Source organism: Mesoplodon densirostris, chromosome 6 (assembly GCF_025265405.1).
Source record: "Mesoplodon densirostris isolate mMesDen1 chromosome 6, mMesDen1 primary haplotype, whole genome shotgun sequence".
Classification (NCBI taxonomy): Eukaryota; Metazoa; Chordata; class Mammalia; order Artiodactyla; family Ziphiidae; genus Mesoplodon; species Mesoplodon densirostris.
In genome coordinates, this window is record NC_082666.1 from 105,797,690 (window position 1) to 105,818,397 (window position 20,708).

Sequence of the window (20,708 nt, forward strand, 5' to 3'; positions counted from 1 at the left end):
GACAAATGCAGCTTGTGTTCCACCTGCAACTAAAACAGAGTTCTTCGGGTAAAAGTGCCGTGTTTTCAGAGAGGAAATTCTTAGAGACCACAGTAGTGCCTGCCATGGCTGAGGCAGTTCGCTCCATGCGGGAAACCATTCTTATAGAACAAGTTCATTAGGGGAAGTGCCCATTGTGTACACTGTGGGAGAAAAGATGCTTGTGTTCCCCCTGCAACTAAAGCAGAGTTCTTTGGGTAAACCTGCATGATTTGGTAGAAGATATGCTTACAGTCCTCGCTACAGTCTGCCATGGTGGAGGCAGTTCGCTCCTCGTGGGAATCCCTGCATAAAGAAGTTCATTCGTGTAAGAGCCCAAAGAGTACACAGTGGGAGTAATGCTGCTTGTATTCCACCTGCAACTAAAGCAGAATTCTTTGGTAAAATTGCCGTGTTTGTAAGAGGAAATACTTATAGTCCTCGCTACAGCCTGCCTTGGTTGAGGCAGTTCGCTCCACGTCGGAAATGCGGCATATAGAAGTTCATTCGTGGAAGAGCCCAAATAGTACACAGTGGGAGAAAAGCTGCTTGTGTTCCCCCTGCAACTAAAGCAGAGTTCTACGGTTAAAACTGCGTGGTTTGGGAGAGGATATGCTTACAGTCCTCGCTACAGCCTCCCATGGTTGAGGAAGTTCGCTCCACGTGGGAAACCCTGCATATACAAGTTCATTCGTGAAGAGACCAAAGAGTACACAGTGGGAGAAATGCTGCTTGTGTTCCACCTGCAACTAAAGCAGAGTTCTTTGGGTAAAACTGCGTGTTTTGGGAGAGGAAATGCTTACAGTCCTTACGAGAGCCTGCCTTCATTGAGGCAGTTCGCTGCTCGTGGGACAACCTGAAGATTGAACATTCATTCGGGGAAGGGCCCTTTGTATAAAGTGTGGGACAAATGCAGCTTGTGTTCCACCTGCAACTAAAGCAGAGTTCTTCGGGTAAAAGTGCCGTGTTTTCAGAGAGGAAATTCTTAGAGACCACAGTAGTGCCTGCCATGGCTGAGGCAGTTCGCTCCATGCGGGAAACCATTCTTATAGAACAAGTTCATTAGGGGAAGTGCCCATTGTGTACACTGGGGGATGAAAGCTGATGGGGTTCCCCCTGCAACTAAAGCAGAGATCTTCGTGTAAAACTGCGTGTTTTGGGAGAGGAAATGCTTACAGTATTCGCTACAGCCTGCCTTGGTTGAGGCAGTTCGCTCCACATGGGAATCCCTGCATAAAGAAGTTCATTCGTGGAAGACCCAAAGAGTACACAGTGGGAGAAAAGATGCTTGTGTTCCACCTGCAACTAAAGCAGAATTCTGTGGTAAAACTGCCGTGTTTTGGAAGAGGAAATGCTTACAGTCCTCGCTACAGCCTGCCTTCGTTGAGGCAGTTCGCTCCACGTCAGAAACCCTGCATATAGAAGTTCATTCGTGGAAGAGCCCAAAGAGTACACAGTGGAAGAAAAGCTGCTTGTGTTACCCCTGCAACTAAAGCAGAGTTCTACCATTAAAACTGCGTGGTGTGGGAGAGGATATGCTTACAGTCCTCGCTACAGCCTGCCAGGTTAGAAGCAGTTCACTCCACGTGGGAAACCCTGCATATACAAATTCATTTGTGAAGACACCAAAGAGTACACAGTGGGAGAAATGCTGCTTGTGTTCCACCTGCAACTAAAGCAGAGGTCTTTGGGTAAAACTGCGTGTTTTGGGAGAGGAAATGCTTACAGTCCTTATGAGAGGCTGCCTTCATTGAGGCAGTTCGCTGCACGTGGGACACCGTGCATATTGAAGATTCATTCGGGGAAGGGCACTTTGTATAAGGTGTGGGACAATTGCAGCTTGTGTTCCACCTGCAACTAAGCAGAGTTCTTCGGGTAAAACTGCCGTGTTTTCAGAGAAGAAATTCTTAGAGACCACAGTAGTGCCTGCCATGGCTGAGGCAGTTCGCTCCACGAGGGAAACAATTCTTATAGAACAAGTTCATTAGGGGAAGTGCCCATTGTGTACACTGTGGGAGAAAAGATGCTTGTGTTCCCCCTGCAACTAAAGCAGAGTTCTTCGGGTAAACCTGCGTGATTTGGTAGAGCATATGCTTACAGTCCTCGCTACAGCCTGCCATGGAGGAGGCAGTTCGCTCCTCGTGGGAATCCCTGCATAAAGAAGTTCATTCGTGTAAGAGCCCAAAGAGTACACAGTGGGAGTAATGCTGCTTGTATTCCACCTGCAACTAAAGCAGAATTCTTTGGTAAAATTGCCGTGTTTGTAAGAGGAAATACTTATAGTCCTCGCTACAGCCTGCCTTGGTTGAGGCAGTTCGCTCCACGTCGGAAATGCGGCATATAGAAGTTCATTCGTGGAAGAGCCCAAATAGTACACAGTGGGAGAAAAGCTGCTTGTGTTCCCCCTGCAACTAAAGCAGAGTTCTATGGTTAAAACTGCGTGGTTTGGGAGAGGATATGCTTACAGTCCTCGCTACAGCCTCCCATGGTTGAGGAAGTTCGCTCCACGTGGGAAACCCTGCATATACAAGTTCATTCGTGAAGAGACCAAAGAGTACACAGTGGGAGAAATGCTGCTTGTGTTCCACCTGCAAATAAAGCAGAGTTCTTTGGGTAAAACTGCGTGTTTTGGGAGAGGAAATGCTTACAGTCCTAACGAGAGCCTGCCTTCATTGAGGCAGTTCGCTGCTCGTGGGACAACCTGAAGATTGAACATTCATTCGGGGAAGGGCCCTTTGTATAATGTGTGGGACAAATGCAGCTTGTGTTCCACCTGCAACTAAAGCAGAGTTCTTCGGGTAAAAGTGCCGTGTTTTCAGAGAGGAAATTCTTAGAGACCACAGTAGTGCCTGCCATGGCTGAGGCAGTTCGCTCCACGTGGGAAACCATTCTTATAGAACAAGTTCATTAGGGGAAGTGCCCATTGTGTACACTGTGGGAGAAAAGATGCTTGTGTTCCCCCTGCAAATAAGCAGAGTTCTTCGGGTAAACCTGCGTGATTTGGTAGAGGATATGCTTACAGTCCTAGCTACAGCCTGCCATGGTGGAGGCAGTTCGCTCCTCGTGGGAATCCCTGCATAAAGAAGTTCATTCGTGGAAGAGCCCAAAGAGTACACAGTGGGAGAAATGATGCTTGTGTTCCACCTGCAACTAAAGCAGAATTCTGTGGTAAAACTGCCGTGTTTTGGAAGAGGAAATGCTTACAGTCCTCGCTACAGCCTTCCTTGGTTGAGGCAGTTCGCTCCACGTCGGAAACCCTGCATATAGAAGTTCATTCGTGGAAGAGCCCAAAGAGTACACAGTGGGAGAAAAGCTGCTTGTGTTCCCCCTGCAACTAAAGCAGAGTTCTAGCGTTAAAACTGCGTGGTTTGGGAGAGGATATGCTTACAGTCCTCGCTACAGCCTGCCATGGTTGAGGCAGTTCGCCCCACGGGGGAAACCCTGCATATACAAGTTCATTCGTGAAGAGACCAAAGAGTACACAGTGGGAGAAATGCTGCTTGTGTTCCACCTGCAACTAAAGCAGAGTTCTTCGGGTAAAACTGCGTGTTTTGGGAGAGGAAGTGCTTACAGTCCTTACGGGAGCCTGCCTTCATTGAGGCAGTTCGCTGCACGTGGGACACCCTGCATATTGAAGATTCATTCGGGGAAGGGCAGTTTGTATAAGGTGTGGGACAATTGCAGCTTGTGTTCCACCTGCAACTAAAGCAGAGTTCTTCGGGTAAAAGTGCCGTGTTTTCAGAGAAGAAATTCTTAGAGACCACAGTAGTGCCTGCCATGGCTGAGGCAGTTCACTCCATGCGGGAAAACATTCTTATAAACAAGTTCATTAGTGGAAGTGCACATTGTGTACACTGTGGGAGAAAAGATGCTTGTGTTCCCCCTGCAACTAAAGCAGAGTTCTTCGGGTAAACCTGCGTGATTTGGTAGAGGATATGCTTACAGTCCTCGCTACAGCCTGCCATGGTGGAGGCAGTTCGCTCCTCGTGGGAATCCCTGCATAAAGAAGTTCATTCGTGTAAGAGCCCAAAGAGTACACAGTGGGAGTAATGCTGCTTGTATTCCACCTGCAACTACAGCAGAATTCTTTGGTAAAACTGCCGTGTTTTGTAAGAGGAAATACTTACAGTCCTCGCTACAGCCTGCCTTGGTTGAGGCAGTTCGCTCCACGTCGGAAATGCGGCATATAGAAGTTCATTCGTGGAAGAGCCCAAAGAGTACACAGTGGGAGAAAAGCTGCTTGTGTTCCCCCTGCAACTAAAGCAGAGTTCTACGGTTAAAACTGCGTGGTTTGGGAGAGGATATGCTTACAGTCCTCGCTACAGCCTCCCATGGTTGAGGAAGTTCGCTCCACGTGGGAAACCCTGCATATACAAGTCCATTCGTGAAGAGACCAAAGAGTACACAGTGGGAGAAATGCTGCTTGTGTTCCACCTGCAACTAAAGCAGAGTTCTTTGGGTAAAACTGCGTGTTTTGGGAGAGGAAATGCTTACAGTCCTTACGAGAGCCTGCCTTCATTGAGGCAGTTCGCTGCTCGTGGGACAACCTGAAGATTGAACATTCATTCGGGGAAGGGCCCTTTGTATAAAGTGTGGGACAAATGCAGCTTGTGTTCCACCTGCAACTAAAGCAGAGTTCTTCGGGTAAAAGTGCCGTGTTTTCAGAGAGGAAATTCTTAGAGACCACAGTAGTGCCTGCCATGGCTGAGGCAGTTCGCTCCATGCGGGAAACCATTCTTATAGAACAAGTTCATTAGGGGAAGTGCCCATTGTGTACACTGGGGGATGAAAGCTGATGGGGTTCCCCCTGCAACTAAAGCAGAGATCTTTGGGTAAACCTGCGTGATTTGGTAGAGGATATGCTTACAGTCCTCACTACAGCCTGCCATGGTGGAGGCAGTTCGATCCTCGTGGGAATCCCTGCATAAAGAAGTTCATTCGTGCAAGAGCCCAAAGAGTACACAGTGGGAGAAAAGCTGCTTGTGTTACCCCTGCAACTAAAGCAGAGTTCTACCTTTAAGCCTGCGTGGTTTGGGAGAGGATATGCTTACAGTCCTCGCTACAGCCTGTCATGGTTAATGCTGTCCGCTCCACGTGGGAAACCCTGCATATACAAGTTCATTTGTGAATAGACCAAAGAGTACACAGTGGGAGAAATGCTGCTTGTGTTCCACCTGCAACTAAAGCAAAGTTCTTCGGGTAAAACTGCGTGTTTTGGGAGAGGAAATGCTTACAGTCCTTACGAGAGCATGCCTTCATTGAGGCAGTTCGTTGCACGTGGGACACCCTGCATATTGAAGATTCATTCGGGGAAGGGCACTTTGTATAAAGAGTGGGACAAATGCAGCTTGTGTTCCACCTGCCACTAAAGCAGAATTCTTCGGGTAAAAGTGCCGTGTTTTCAGAGAGGAAGTCCTTAGAGACCACAGTAGAGCCTGCCATGGTTGAGGCAGTTCGCTCCACGCGGGAATCCATTCTTATAGAACAAGTTCATTAGGGGAAGTGCCCATTGTGTACACTGGGGGATGAAAGCTGATGGGGTTCCCTCTGCAACTAAAGCAGAGATCTTCGTGTAAAACTGCGTGTTTTGGGAGAGGAAATGCTTACAGTATTCGCTACAGCCTGCCTTGGTTGAGGCAGTTCGCTCCACATGGGAATCCCTGCATAAAGAAGTTCATTCGTGGAAGACCCAAAGAGTACACAGTGGGAGAAATGATGCTTGTGTTCCACCTGCAACTAAAGCAGAATTCTGTGGTAAAACTGCCGTGTTTTGGAAGAGGAAATGCTTACAGTCCTCGCTACAGCCTGCCTTCATTGAGGCAGTTCGCTCTACGTCGGAAACCCTGCATATAGAAGTTCATTCGTGGAAGAGCCCAAAGAGTACACAGTGGAAGAAAAGCTGCTTGTGTTCCCCCTGCAACTAAAGCAGAGTTCTACGGTTAAAACTGCTTGGTTTGGGAGAGGATATGCTTACAGTCCTCGCTACAGCCTCCCATGGTTGAGGAAGTTCGCTCCACGTGGGAAACCCTGCATATACAAGTTCATTCGTGAAGAGACCAAAGAGTACACAGTGGGAGAAATGCTGCTTGTGTTCCACCTGCAACTAAGCAGAGTTCTTCGGGTACAACTGCCGTGTTTTCAGAGAAGAAATTCTTAGAGACCACAGTAGTGCCTGCCATGGCTGAGGCAGTTCGCTCCACGAGGGAAACAATTCTTATAGAACAAGTTCATTAGGGGAAGTGCCCATTGTGTACACTGTGGGAGAAAAGATGCTTGTGTTCCCCCTGCAACTAAAGCAGAGTTCTTCGGGTAAACCTGCGTGATTTGGTAGAGGATATGCTTACAGTCCTCGCTACAGCCTGCCATGGAGGAGGCAGTTCGCTCCTCGTGGGAATCCCTGCATAAAGAAGTTCATTCGTGTAAGAGCCCAAAGAGTACACAGTGGGAATAATGCTGCTTGTATTCCACCTGCAACTAAAGCAGAATTCTTTGGTAAAATTGCCGTGTTTGTAAGAGGAAATACTTATAGTCCTCGCTACAGCCTGCCTTGGTTGAGGCAGTTCGCTCCACGTCGGAAATGTGGCATATAGAAGTTCATTCGTGGAAGAGCCCAAATAGTACACAGTGGGAGAAAAGCTGCTTGTGTTCCCCCTGCAACTAAAGCAGAGTTCTATGGTTAAAACTGCGTGGTTTGGGAGAGGATATGCTTACAGTCCTCGCTACAGCCTCCCATGGTTGAGGAAGTTCGCTCCACGTGGGAAACCCTGCATATACAAGTTCATTCGTGAAGAGACCAAAGAGTACACAGTGGGAGAAATGCTGCTTGTGTTCCACCTGCAACTAAAGCAGAGTTCTTTGGGTAAAACTGCGTGTTTTGGGAGAGGAAATGCTTACAGTCCTAACGAGAGCCTGCCTTCATTGAGGCAGTTCGCTGCTCGTGGGACAACCTGAAGATTGAACATTCATTCGGGGAAGGGCCCTTTGTATAATGTGTGGGACAAATGCAGCTTGTGTTCCACCTGCAACTAAAGCAGAGTTCTTCGGGTAAAAGTGCCGTGTTTTCAGAGAGGAAATTCTTAGAGACCACAGTAGTGCCTGCCATGGCTGAGGCAGTTCGCTCCACGTGGGAAACCATTCTTATAGAACAAGTTCATTAGGGGAAGTGCCCATTGTGTACACTGTGGGAGAAAAGATGCTTGTGTTCCCCCTGCAAATAAGCAGAGTTCTTCGGGTAAACCTGCGTGATTTGGTAGAGGATATGCTTACAGTCCTAGCTACAGCCTGCCATGGTGGAGGCAGTTCGCTCCTCGTGGGAATCCCTGCATAAAGAAGTTCATTCGTGGAAGAGCCCAAAGAGTACACAGTGGGAGAAATGATGCTTGTGTTCCACCTGCAACTAAAGCAGAATTCTGTGGTAAAACTGCCGTGTTTTGGAAGAGGAAATGCTTACAGTCCTCGCTACAGCCTTCCATGGTTGAGGCAGTTCGCTCCACGTCGGAAACCCTGCATATAGAAGTTCATTCGTGGAAGAGCCCAAAGAGTACACAGTGGGAGAAAAGCTGCTTGTGTTCCCCCTGCAACTAAAGCAGAGTTCTAGCGTTAAAACTGCGTGGTTTGGGAGAGGATATGCTTACAGTCCTCGCTACAGCCTGCCATGGTTGAGGCAGTTCGCCCCACGGGGGAAACCCTGCATATACAAGTTCATTCGTGAAGAGACCAAAGAGTACACAGTGGGAGAAATGCTGCTTGTGTTCCACCTGCAACTAAAGCAGAGTTCTTCGGGTAAAACTGCGTGTTTTGGGAGAGGAAGTGCTTACAGTCCTTACGGGAGCCTGCCTTCATTGAGGCAGTTCGCTGCACGTGGGACACCCTGCATATTGAAGATTCATTCGGGGAAGGGCAGTTTGTATAAGGTGTGGGACAATTGCAGCTTGTGTTCCACCTGCAACTAAAGCAGAGTTCTTCGGGTAAAAGTGCCGTGTTTTCAGAGAAGAAATTCTTAGAGACCACAGTAGTGCCTGCCATGGCTGAGGCAGTTCACTCCATGCGGGAAAACATTCTTATAAACAAGTTCATTAGTGGAAGTGCACATTGTGTACACTGTGGGAGAAAAGATGCTTGTGTTCCCCCTGCAACTAAAGCAGAGTTCTTCGGGTAAACCTGCGTGATTTGGTAGAGGATATGCTTAGAGTCCTCGCTACAGCCTGCCATGGTGGAGGCAGTACGCTCCTCGTGGGAATCCCTGCATAAAGAAGTTCATTCGTGTAAGAGCCCAAAGAGTACACAGTGGGAGTAATGCTGCTTGTATTCCACCTGCAACTACAGCAGAATTCTTTGGTAAAACTGCCGTGTTTTGTAAGAGGAAATACTTACAGTCCTCGCTACAGCCTGCCTTGGTTGAGGCAGTTCGCTCCACGTCGGAAATGCGGCATATAGAAGTTCATTCGTGGAAGAGCCCAAAGAGTACACAGTGGGAGAAAAGCTGCTTGTGTTCCCCCTGCAACTAAAGCAGAGTTCTACGGTTAAAACTGCGTGGTTTGGGAGAGGATATGCTTACAGTCCTCGCTACAGCCTCCCATGGTTGAGGAAGTTCGCTCCACGTGGGAAACCCTGCATATACAAGTTCATTCGTGAAGAGACCAAAGAGTACACAGTGGGAGAAATGCTGCTTGTGTTCCACCTGCAACTAAAGCAGAGTTCTTTGGGTAAAACTGCGTGTTTTGGGAGAGGAAATGCTTACAGTCCTTACGAGAGCCTGCCTTCATTGAGGCAGTTCGCTGCTCGTGGGACAACCTGAAGATTGAACATTCATTCGGGGAAGGGCCCTTTGTATAAAGTGTGGGACAAATGCAGCTTGTGTTCCACCTGCAACTAAAGCAGAGTTCTTCGGGTAAAAGTGCCGTGTTTTCAGAGAGGAAATTCTTAGAGACCACAGTAGTGCCTGCCATGGCTGAGGCAGTTCGCTCCATGCGGGAAACCATTCTTATAGAACAAGTTCATTAGGGGAAGTGCCCATTGTGTACACTGGGGGATGAAAGCTGATGGGGTTCCCCCTGCAACTAAAGCAGAGATCTTCGTGTAAAACTGCGTGTTTTGGGAGAGGAAATGCTTACAGTATTCGCTACAGCCTGCCTTGGTTGAGGCAGTTCGCTCCACATGGGAATCCCTGCATAAAGAAGTTCATTCGTGGAAGACCCAAAGAGTACACAGTGGGAGAAAAGATGCTTGTGTTCCACCTGCAACTAAAGCAGAATTCTGTGGTAAAACTGCCGTGTTTTGGAAGAGGAAATGCTTACAGTCCTCGCTACAGCCTGCCTTCGTTGAGGCAGTTCGCTCCACGTCAGAAACCCTGCATATAGAAGTTCATTCGTGGAAGAGCCCAAAGAGTACACAGTGGAAGAAAAGCTGCTTGTGTTACCCCTGCAACTAAAGCAGAGTTCTACCATTAAAACTGCGTGGTGTGGGAGAGGATATGCTTACAGTCCTCGCTACAGCCTGCCAGGTTAGAAGCAGTTCACTCCACGTGGGAAACCCTGCATATACAAATTCATTTGTGAAGACACCAAAGAGTACACAGTGGGAGAAATGCTGCTTGTGTTCCACCTGCAACTAAAGCAGAGGTCTTTGGGTAAAACTGCGTGTTTTGGGAGAGGAAATGCTTACAGTCCTTATGAGAGGCTGCCTTCATTGAGGCAGTTCGCTGCACGTGGGACACCGTGCATATTGAAGATTCATTCGGGGAAGGGCACTTTGTATAAGGTGTGGGACAATTGCAGCTTGTGTTCCACCTGCAACTAAGCAGAGTTCTTCGGGTAAAACTGCCGTGTTTTCAGAGAAGAAATTCTTAGAGACCACAGTAGTGCCTGCCATGGCTGAGGCAGTTCGCTCCACGAGGGAAACAATTCTTATAGAACAAGTTCATTAGGGGAAGTGCCCATTGTGTACACTGTGGGAGAAAAGATGCTTGTGTTCCCCCTGCAACTAAAGCAGAGTTCTTCGGGTAAACCTGCGTGATTTGGTAGAGGATATGCTTACAGTCCTCGCTACAGCCTGCCATGGAGGAGGCAGTTCGCTCCTCGTGGGAATCCCTGCATAAAGAAGTTCATTCGTGTAAGAGCCCAAAGAGTACACAGTGGGAGTAATGCTGCTTGTATTCCACCTGCAACTAAAGCAGAATTCTTTGGTAAAATTGCCGTGTTTGTAAGAGGAAATACTTATAGTCCTCGCTACAGCCTGCCTTGGTTGAGGCAGTTCGCTCCACGTCGGAAATGCGGCATATAGAAGTTCATTCGTGGAAGAGCCCAAATAGTACACAGTGGGAGAAAAGCTGCTTGTGTTCCCCCTGCAACTAAAGCAGAGTTCTATGGTTAAAACTGCGTGGTTTGGGAGAGGATATGCTTACAGTCCTCGCTACAGCCTCCCATGGTTGAGGAAGTTCGCTCCACGTGGGAAACCCTGCATATACAAGTTCATTCGTGAAGAGACCAAAGAGTACACAGTGGGAGAAATGCTGCTTGTGTTCCACCTGCAACTAAAGCAGAGTTCTTTGGGTAAAACTGCGTGTTTTGGGAGAGGAAATGCTTACAGTCCTTACGAGAGCCTGCCTTCATTGAGGCAGTTCGCTGCTCGTGGGACAACCTGAAGATTGAACATTCATTCGGGGAAGGGCCCTTTGTATAAAGTGTGGGACAAATGCAGCTTGTGTTCCACCTGCAACTAAAGCAGAGTTCTTCGGGTAAAAGTGCCGTGTTTTCAGAGAGGAAATTCTTAGAGACCACAGTAGTGCCTGCCATGGCTGAGGCAGTTCGCTCCATGCGGGAAACCATTCTTATAGAACAAGTTCATTAGGGGAAGTGCCCATTGTGTACACTGGGGGATGAAAGCTGATGGGGTTCCCCCTGCAACTAAAGCAGAGATCTTCGTGTAAAACTGCGTGTTTTGGGAGAGGAAATGCTTACAGTATTCGCTACAGCCTGCCTTGGTTGAGGCAGTTCGCTCCACATGGGAATCCCTGCATAAAGAAGTTCATTCGTGGAAGACCCAAAGAGTACACAGTGGGAGAAAAGATGCTTGTGTTCCACCTGCAACTAAAGCAGAATTCTGTGGTAAAACTGCCATGTTTTGGAAGAGGAAATGCTTACAGTCCTCGCTACAGCCTGCCTTCGTTGAGGCAGTTCGCTCCACGTCAGAAACCCTGCATATAGAAGTTCATTCGTGGAAGAGCCCAAAGAGTACACAGTGGAAGAAAAGCTGCTTGTGTTACCCCTGCAACTAAAGCAGAGTTCTACCATTAAAACTGCGTGGTGTGGGAGAGGATATGCTTACAGTCCTCGCTACAGCCTGCCAGGTTAGAAGCAGTTCACTCCACGTGGGAAACCCTGCATATACAAATTCATTTGTGAAGACACCAAAGAGTACACAGTGGGAGAAATGCTGCTTGTGTTCCACCTGCAACTAAAGCAGAGGTCTTTGGGTAAAACTGCGTGTTTTGGGAGAGGAAATGCTTACAGTCCTTATGAGAGGCTGCCTTCATTGAGGCAGTTCGCTGCACGTGGGACACCGTGCATATTGAAGATTCATTCGGGGAAGGGCACTTTGTATAAGGTGTGGGACAATTGCAGCTTGTGTTCCACCTGCAACTAAGCAGAGTTCTTCGGGTAAAACTGCCGTGTTTTCAGAGAAGAAATTCTTAGAGACCACAGTAGTGCCTGCCATGGCTGAGGCAGTTCGCTCCACGAGGGAAACAATTCTTATAGAACAAGTTCATTAGGGGAAGTGCCCATTGTGTACACTGTGGGAGAAAAGATGCTTGTGTTCCCCCTGCAACTAAAGCAGAGTTCTTCGGGTAAACCTGCGTGATTTGGTAGAGGATATGCTTACAGTCCTCGCTACAGCCTGCCATGGAGGAGGCAGTTCGCTCCTCGTGGGAATCCCTGCATAAAGAAGTTCATTCGTGTAAGAGCCCAAAGAGTACACAGTGGGAGTAATGCTGCTTGTATTCCACCTGCAACTAAAGCAGAATTCTTTGGTAAAATTGCCGTGTTTGTAAGAGGAAATACTTATAGTCCTCGCTACAGCCTGCCTTGGTTGAGGCAGTTCGCTCCACGTCGGAAATGCGGCATATAGAAGTTCATTCGTGGAAGAGCCCAAATAGTACACAGTGGGAGAAAAGCTGCTTGTGTTCCCCCTGCAACTAAAGCAGAGTTCTATGGTTAAAACTGCGTGGTTTGGGAGAGGATATGCTTACAGTCCTCGCTACAGCCTCCCATGGTTGAGGAAGTTCGCTCCACGTGGGAAACCCTGCATATACAAGTTCATTCGTGAAGAGACCAAAGAGTACACAGTGGGAGAAATGCTGCTTGTGTTCCACCTGCAACTAAAGCAGAGTTCTTTGGGTAAAACTGCGTGTTTTGGGAGAGGAAATGCTTACAGTCCTAACGAGAGCCTGCCTTCATTGAGGCAGTTCGCTGCTCGTGGGACAACCTGAAGATTGAACATTCATTCGGGGAAGGGCCCTTTGTATAATGTGTGGGACAAATGCAGCTTGTGTTCCACCTGCAACTAAAGCAGAGTTCTTCGGGTAAAAGTGCCGTGTTTTCAGAGAGGAAATTCTTAGAGACCACAGTAGTGCCTGCCATGGCTGAGGCAGTTCGCTCCACGTGGGAAACCATTCTTATAGAACAAGTTCATTAGGGGAAGTGCCCATTGTGTACACTGTGGGAGAAAAGATGCTTGTGTTCCCCCTGCAAATAAGCAGAGTTCTTCGGGTAAACCTGCGTGATTTGGTAGAGGATATGCTTACAGTCCTAGCTACAGCCTGCCATGGTGGAGGCAGTTCGCTCCTCGTGGGAATCCCTGCATAAAGAAGTTCATTCGTGGAAGAGCCCAAAGAGTACACAGTGGGAGAAATGATGCTTGTGTTCCACCTGCAACTAAAGCAGAATTCTGTGGTAAAACTGCCGTGTTTTGGAAGAGGAAATGCTTACAGTCCTCGCTACAGCCTTCCTTGGTTGAGGCAGTTCGCTCCACGTCGGAAACCCTGCATATAGAAGTTCATTCGTGGAAGAGCCCAAAGAGTACACAGTGGGAGAAAAGCTGCTTGTGTTCCCCCTGCAACTAAAGCAGAGTTCTAGCGTTAAAACTGCGTGGTTTGGGAGAGGATATGCTTACAGTCCTCGCTACAGCCTGCCATGGTTGAGGCAGTTCGCCCCACGGGGGAAACCCTGCATATACAAGTTCATTCGTGAAGAGACCAAAGAGTACACAGTGGGAGAAATGCTGCTTGTGTTCCACCTGCAACTAAAGCAGAGTTCTTCGGGTAAAACTGCGTGTTTTGGGAGAGGAAGTGCTTACAGTCCTTACGGGAGCCTGCCTTCATTGAGGCAGTTCGCTGCACGTGGGACACCCTGCATATTGAAGATTCATTCGGGGAAGGGCAGTTTGTATAAGGTGTGGGACAATTGCAGCTTGTGTTCCACCTGCAACTAAAGCAGAGTTCTTCGGGTAAAAGTGCCGTGTTTTCAGAGAAGAAATTCTTAGAGACCACAGTAGTGCCTGCCATGGCTGAGGCAGTTCACTCCATGCGGGAAAACATTCTTATAAACAAGTTCATTAGTGGAAGTGCACATTGTGTACACTGTGGGAGAAAAGATGTTTGTGTTCCCCCTGCAACTAAAGCAGAGTTCTTCGGGTAAACCTGCGTGATTTGGTAGAGGATATGCTTACAGTCCTCGCTACAGCCTGCCATGGTGGAGGCAGTTCGCTCCTCGTGGGAATCCCTGCATAAAGAAGTTCATTCGTGTAAGAGCCCAAAGAGTACACAGTGGGAGTAATGCTGCTTGTATTCCACCTGCAACTACAGCAGAATTCTTTGGTAAAACTGCCGTGTTTTGTAAGAGGAAATACTTACAGTCCTCGCTACAGCCTGCCTTGGTTGAGGCAGTTCGCTCCACGTCGGAAATGCGGCATATAGAAGTTCATTCGTGGAAGAGCCCAAAGAGTACACAGTGGGAGAAAAGCTGCTTGTGTTCCCCCTGCAACTAAAGCAGAGTTCTACGGTTAAAACTGCGTGGTTTGGGAGAGGATATGCTTACAGTCCTCGCTACAGCCTCCCATGGTTGAGGAAGTTCGCTCCACGTGGGAAACCCTGCATATACAAGTTCATTCGTGAAGAGACCAAAGAGTACACAGTGGGAGAAATGCTGCTTGTGTTCCACCTGCAACTAAAGCAGAGTTCTTTGGGTAAAACTGCGTGTTTTGGGAGAGGAAATGCTTACAGTCCTTACGAGAGCCTGCCTTCATTGAGGCAGTTCGCTGCTCGTGGGACAACCTGAAGATTGAACATTCATTCGGGGAAGGGCCCTTTGTATAAAGTGTGGGACAAATGCAGCTTGTGTTCCACCTGCAACTAAAGCAGAGTTCTTCGGGTAAAAGTGCCGTGTTTTCAGAGAGGAAATTCTTAGAGACCACAGTAGTGCCTGCCATGGCTGAGGCAGTTCGCTCCATGCGGGAAACCATTCTTATAGAACAAGTTCATTAGGGGAAGTGCCCATTGTGTACACTGGGGGATGAAAGCTGATGGGGTTCCCCCTGCAACTAAAGCAGAGATCTTTGGGTAAACCTGCGTGATTTGGTAGAGGATATGCTTACAGTCCTCACTACAGCCTGCCATGGTGGAGGCAGTTCGATCCTCGTGGGAATCCCTGCATAAAGAAGTTCATTCGTGCAAGAGCCCAAAGAGTACACAGTGGGAGAAAAGCTGCTTGTGTTACCCCTGCAACTAAAGCAGAGTTCTACCTTTAAGCCTGCGTGGTTTGGGAGAGGATATGCTTACAGTCCTCGCTACAGCCTGTCATGGTTAATGCTGTCCGCTCCACGTGGGAAACCCTGCATATACAAGTTCATTTGTGAATAGACCAAAGAGTACACAGTGGGAGAAATGCTGCTTGTGTTCCACCTGCAACTAAAGCAAAGTTCTTCGGGTAAAACTGCGTGTTTTGGGAGAGGAAATGCTTACAGTCCTTACGAGAGCATGCCTTCATTGAGGCAGTTCGTTGCACGTGGGACACCCTGCATATTGAAGATTCATTCGGGGAAGGGCACTTTGTATAAAGAGTGGGACAAATGCAGCTTGTGTTCCACCTGCCACTAAAGCAGAGTTCTTCGGGTAAAAGTGCCGTGTTTTCAGAGAGGAAGTCCTTAGAGACCACAGTAGAGCCTGCCATGGTTGAGGCAGTTCGCTCCACGCGGGAATCCATTCTTATAGAACAAGTTCATTAGGGGAAGTGCCCATTGTGTACACTGGGGGATGAAAGCTGATGGGGTTCCCTCTGCAACTAAAGCAGAGATCTTCGTGTAAAACTGCGTGTTTTGGGAGAGGAAATGCTTACAGTATTCGCTACAGCCTGCCTTGGTTGAGGCAGTTCGCTCCACATGGGAATCCCTGCATAAAGAAGTTCATTCGTGGAAGACCCAAAGAGTACACAGTGGGAGAAATGATGCTTGTGTTCCACCTGCAACTAAAGCAGAATTCTGTGGTAAAACTGCCGTGTTTTGGAAGAGGAAATGCTTACAGTCCTCGCTACAGCCTGCCTTCATTGAGGCAGTTCGCTCTACGTCGGAAACCCTGCATATAGAAGTTCATTCGTGGAAGAGCCCAAAGAGTACACAGTGGAAGAAAAGCTGCTTGTGTTCCCCCTGCAACTAAAGCAGAGTTCTACGGTTAAAACTGCGTGGTTTGGGAGAGGATATGCTTACAGTCCTCGCTACAGCCTCCCATGGTTGAGGAAGTTCGCTCCACGTGGGAAACCCTGCATATACAAGTTCATTCGTGAAGAGACCAAAGAGTACACAGTGGGAGAAATGCTGCTTGTGTTCCACCTGCAACTAAGCAGAGTTCTTCGGGTACAACTGCCGTGTTTTCAGAGAAGAAATTCTTAGAGACCACAGTAGTGCCTGCCATGGCTGAGGCAGTTCGCTCCACGAGGGAAACAATTCTTATAGAACAAGTTCATTAGGGGAAGTGCCCATTGTGTACACTGTGGGAGAAAAGATGCTTGTGTTCCCACTGCAACTAAAGCAGAGTTCTTCGGGTAAACCTGCGTGATTTGGTAGAGCATATGCTTACAGTCCTCGCTACAGCCTGCCATGGAGGAGGCAGTTCGCTCCTCGTGGGAATCCCTGCATAAAGAAGTTCATTCGTGTAAGAGCCCAAAGAGTACACAGTGGGAATAATGCTGCTTGTATTCCACCTGCAACTAAAGCAGAATTCTTTGGTAAAATTGCCGTGTTTGTAAGAGGAAATACTTATAGTCCTCGCTACAGCCTGCCTTGGTTGAGGCAGTTCGCTCCACGTCGGAAATGCGGCATATAGAAGTTCATTCGTGGAAGAGCCCAAATAGTACACAGTGGGAGAAAAGCTGCTTGTGTTCCCCCTGCAACTAAAGCAGAGTTCTATGGTTAAAACTGCGTGGTTTGGGAGAGGATATGCTTACAGTCCTCGCTACAGCCTCCCATGGTTGAGGAAGTTCGCTCCACGTGGGAAACCCTGCATATACAAGTTCATTCGTGAAGAGACCAAAGAGTACACAGTGGGAGAAATGCTGCTTGTGTTCCACCTGCAACTAAAGCAGAGTTCTTTGGGTAAAACTGCGTGTTTTGGGAGAGGAAATGCTTACAGTCCTAACGAGAGCCTGCCTTCATTGAGGCAGTTCGCTGCTCGTGGGACAACCTGAAGATTGAACATTCATTCGGGGAAGGGCCCTTTGTATAATGTGTGGGACAAATGCAGCTTGTGTTCCACCTGCAACTAAAGCAGAGTTCTTCGGGTAAAAGTGCCGTGTTTTCAGAGAGGAAATTCTTAGAGACCACAGTAGTGCCTGCCATGGCTGAGGCAGTTCGCTCCACGTGGGACACCATTCTTATAGAACAAGTTCATTAGGGGAAGTGCCCATTGTGTACACTGTGGGAGAAAAGATGCTTGTGTTCCCCCTGCAAATAAGCAGAGTTCTTCGGGTAAACCTGCGTGATTTGGTAGAGGATATGCTTACAGTCCTAGCTACAGCCTGCCATGGTGGAGGCAGTTCGCTCCTCGTGGGAATCCCTGCATAAAGAAGTTCATTCGTGGAAGAGCCCAAAGAGTACACAGTGGGAGAAATGATGCTTGTGTTCCACCTGCAACTAAAGCAGAATGCTGTGGTAAAACTGCCGTGTTTTGGAAGAGGAAATGCTTACAGTCCTCGCTACAGCCTTCCTTGGTTGAGGCAGTTCGCTCCACGTCGGAAACCCTGCATATAGAAGTTCATTCGTGGAAGAGCCCAAAGAGTACACAGTGGGAGAAAAGCTGCTTGTGTTCCCCCTGCAACTAAAGCAGAGTTCTAGCGTTAAAACTGCGTGGTTTGGGAGAGGATATGCTTACAGTCCTCGCTACAGCCTGCCATGGTTGAGGCAGTTCGCCCCACGGGGGAAACCCTGCATATACAAGTTCATTCGTGAAGAGACCAAAGAGTACACAGTGGGAGAAATGCTGCTTGTGTTCCACCTGCAACTAAAGCAGAGTTCTTCGGGTAAAACTGCGTGTTTTGGGAGAGGAAGTGCTTACAGTCCTTACGGGAGCCTGCCTTCATTGAGGCAGTTCGCTGCACGTGGGACACCCTGCATATTGAAGATTCATTCGGGGAAGGGCAGTTTGTATAAGGTGTGGGACAATTGCAGCTTGTGTTCCACCTGCAACTAAAGCAGAGTTCTTCGGGTAAAAGTGCCGTGTTTTCAGAGAAGAAATTCTTAGAGACCACAGTAGTGCCTGCCATGGCTGAGGCAGTTCACTCCATGCGGGAAAACATTCTTATAAACAAGTTCATTAGTGGAAGTGCACATTGTGTACACTGTGGGAGAAAAGATGCTTGTGTTCCCCCTGCAACTAAAGCAGAGTTCTTCGGGTAAACCTGCGTGATTTGGTAGAGGATATGCTTACAGTCCTCGCTACAGCCTGCCATGGTGGAGGCAGTACGCTCCTCGTGGGAATCCCTGCATAAAGAAGTTCATTCGTGTAAGAGCCCAAAGAGTACACAGTGGGAGTAATGCTGCTTGTATTCCACCTGCAACTACAGCAGAATTCTTTGGTAAAACTGCCGTGTTTTGTAAGAGGAAATACTTACAGTCCTCGCTACAGCCTGCCTTGGTTGAGGCAGTTCGCTCCACGTCGGAAATGCGGCATATAGAAGTTCATTCGTGGAAGAGCCCAAAGAGTACACAGTGGGAGAAAAGCTGCTTGTGTTCCCCCTGCAACTAAAGCAGAGTTCTACGGTTAAAACTGCGTGGTTTGGGAGAGGATATGCTTACAGTCCTCGCTACAGCCTCCCATGGTTGAGGAAGTTCGCTCCACGTGGGAAACCCTGCATATACAAGTTCATTCGTGAAGAGACCAAAGAGTACACAGTGGGAGAAATGCTGCTTGTGTTCCACCTGCAACTAAAGCAGAGTTCTTTGGGTAAAACTGCGTGTTTTGGGAGAGGAAATGCTTACAGTCCTTACGAGAGCCTGCCTTCATTGAGGCAGTTCGCTGCTCGTGGGACAACCTGAAGATTGAACATTCATTCGGGGAAGGGCCCTTTGTATAAAGTGTGGGACAAATGCAACTTGTGTTCCACCTGCAACTAAAGCAGAGTTCTTCGGGTAAAAGTGCCGTGTTTTCAGAGAGGAAATTCTTAGAGACCACAGTAGTGCCTGCCATGGCTGAGGCAGTTCGCTCCATGCGGGAAACCATTCTTATAGACCAAGTTCATTAGGGGAAGTGCCCATTGTGTACACTGGGGGATGAAAGCTGATGGGGTTCCCCCTGCAACTAAAGCAGAGATCTTCGTGTAAAACTGCGTGTTTTGGGAGAGGAAATGCTTACAGTATTCGCTACAGCCTGCCTTGGTTGAGGCAGTTCGCTCCACATGGGAATCCCTGCATAAAGAAGTTCATTCGTGGAAGACCCAAAGAGTACACAGTGGGAGAAAAGATGCTTGTGTTCCACCTGCAACTAAAGCAGAATTCTGTGGTAAAACTGCCGTGTTTTGGAAGAGGAAATGCTTACAGTCCTCGCTACAGCCTGCCTTCGTTGAGGCAGTTCGCTCCACGTCAGAAACCCTGCATATAGAAGTTCATTCGTGGAAGAGCCCAAAGAGTACACAGTGGAAGAAAAGCTGCTTGTGTTACCCCTGCAACTAAAGCAGAGTTCTACCATTAAAACTGCGTGGTGTGGGAGAGGATATGCTTACAGTCCTCGCTACAGCCTGCCAGGTTAGAAGCAGTTCACTCCACGTGGGAAACCCTGCATATACAAATTCATTTGTGAAGACACCAAAGAGTACACAGTGGGAGAAATGCTGCTTGTGTTCCACCTGCAACTAAAGCAGAGGTCTTTGGGTAAAACTGCGTGTTTTGGGAGAGGAAATGCTTACAGTCCTTATGAGAGGCTGCCTTCATTGAGGCAGTTCGCTGCACGTGGGACACCGTGCATATTGAAGATTCATTCGGGGAAGGGCACTTTGTATAAGGTGTGGGACAATTGCAGCTTGTGTTCCACCTGCAACTAAGCAGAGTTCTTCGGGTAAAACTGCCGTGTTTTCAGAGAAGAAATTCTTAGAGACCACAGTAGTGCCTGCCATGGCTGAGGCAGTTCGCTCCACGAGGGAAACAATTCTTATAGAACAAGTTCATTAGGGGAAGTGCCCATTGTGTACACTGTGGGAGAAAAGATGCTTGTGTTCCCCCTGCAACTAAAGCAGAGTTCTTCGGGTAAACCTGCGTGATTTGGTAGAGGATATGCTTACAGTCCTCGCTACAGCCTGCCATGGAGGAGGCAGTTCGCTCCTCGTGGGAATCCCTGCATAAAGAAGTTCATTCGTGTAAGAGCCCAAAGAGTACACAGTGGGAGTAATGCTGCTTGTATTCCACCTGCAACTAAAGCAGAATTCTTTGGTAAAATTGCCGTGTTTGTAAGAGGAAATACTTATAGTCCTCGCTACAGCCTGCCTTGGTTGAGGCAGTTCGCTCCACGTCGGAAATGCGGCATATAGAAGTTCATTCGTGGAAGAGCCCAAATAGTACACAGTGGGAGAAAAGCTGCTTGTGTTCCCCCTGCAACTAAAGCAGAGTTCTATGGTTAAAACTGCGTGGTTTGGGAGAGGATATGCTTACAGTCCTCGCTACAGCCTCCCATGGTTGAGGAAGTTCGCTCCACGTGGGAAACCCTGCATATACAAGTTCATTCGTGAAGAGACCAAAGAGTACACAGTGGGAGAAATGCTGCTTGTGTTCCACCTGCAAATAAAGCAGAGTTCTTTGGGTAAAACTGCGTGTTTTGGGAGAGGAAATGCTTACAGTCCTAACGAGAGCCTGCCTTCATTGAGGCAGTTCGCTGCTCGTGGGACAACCTGAAGATTGAACATTCATTCGGGGAAGGGCCCTTTGTATAATGTGTGGGACAAATGCAGCTTGTGTTCCACCTGCAACTAAAGCAGAGTTCTTCGGGTAAAAGTGCCGTGTTTTCAGAGAGGAAATTCTTAGAGACCACAGTAGTGCCTGCCATGGCTGAGGCAGTTCGCTCCACGTGGGAAACCATTCTTATAGAACAAGTTCATTAGGGGAAGTGCCCATTGTGTACACTGTGGGAGAAAAGATGCTTGTGTTCCCCCTGCAAATAA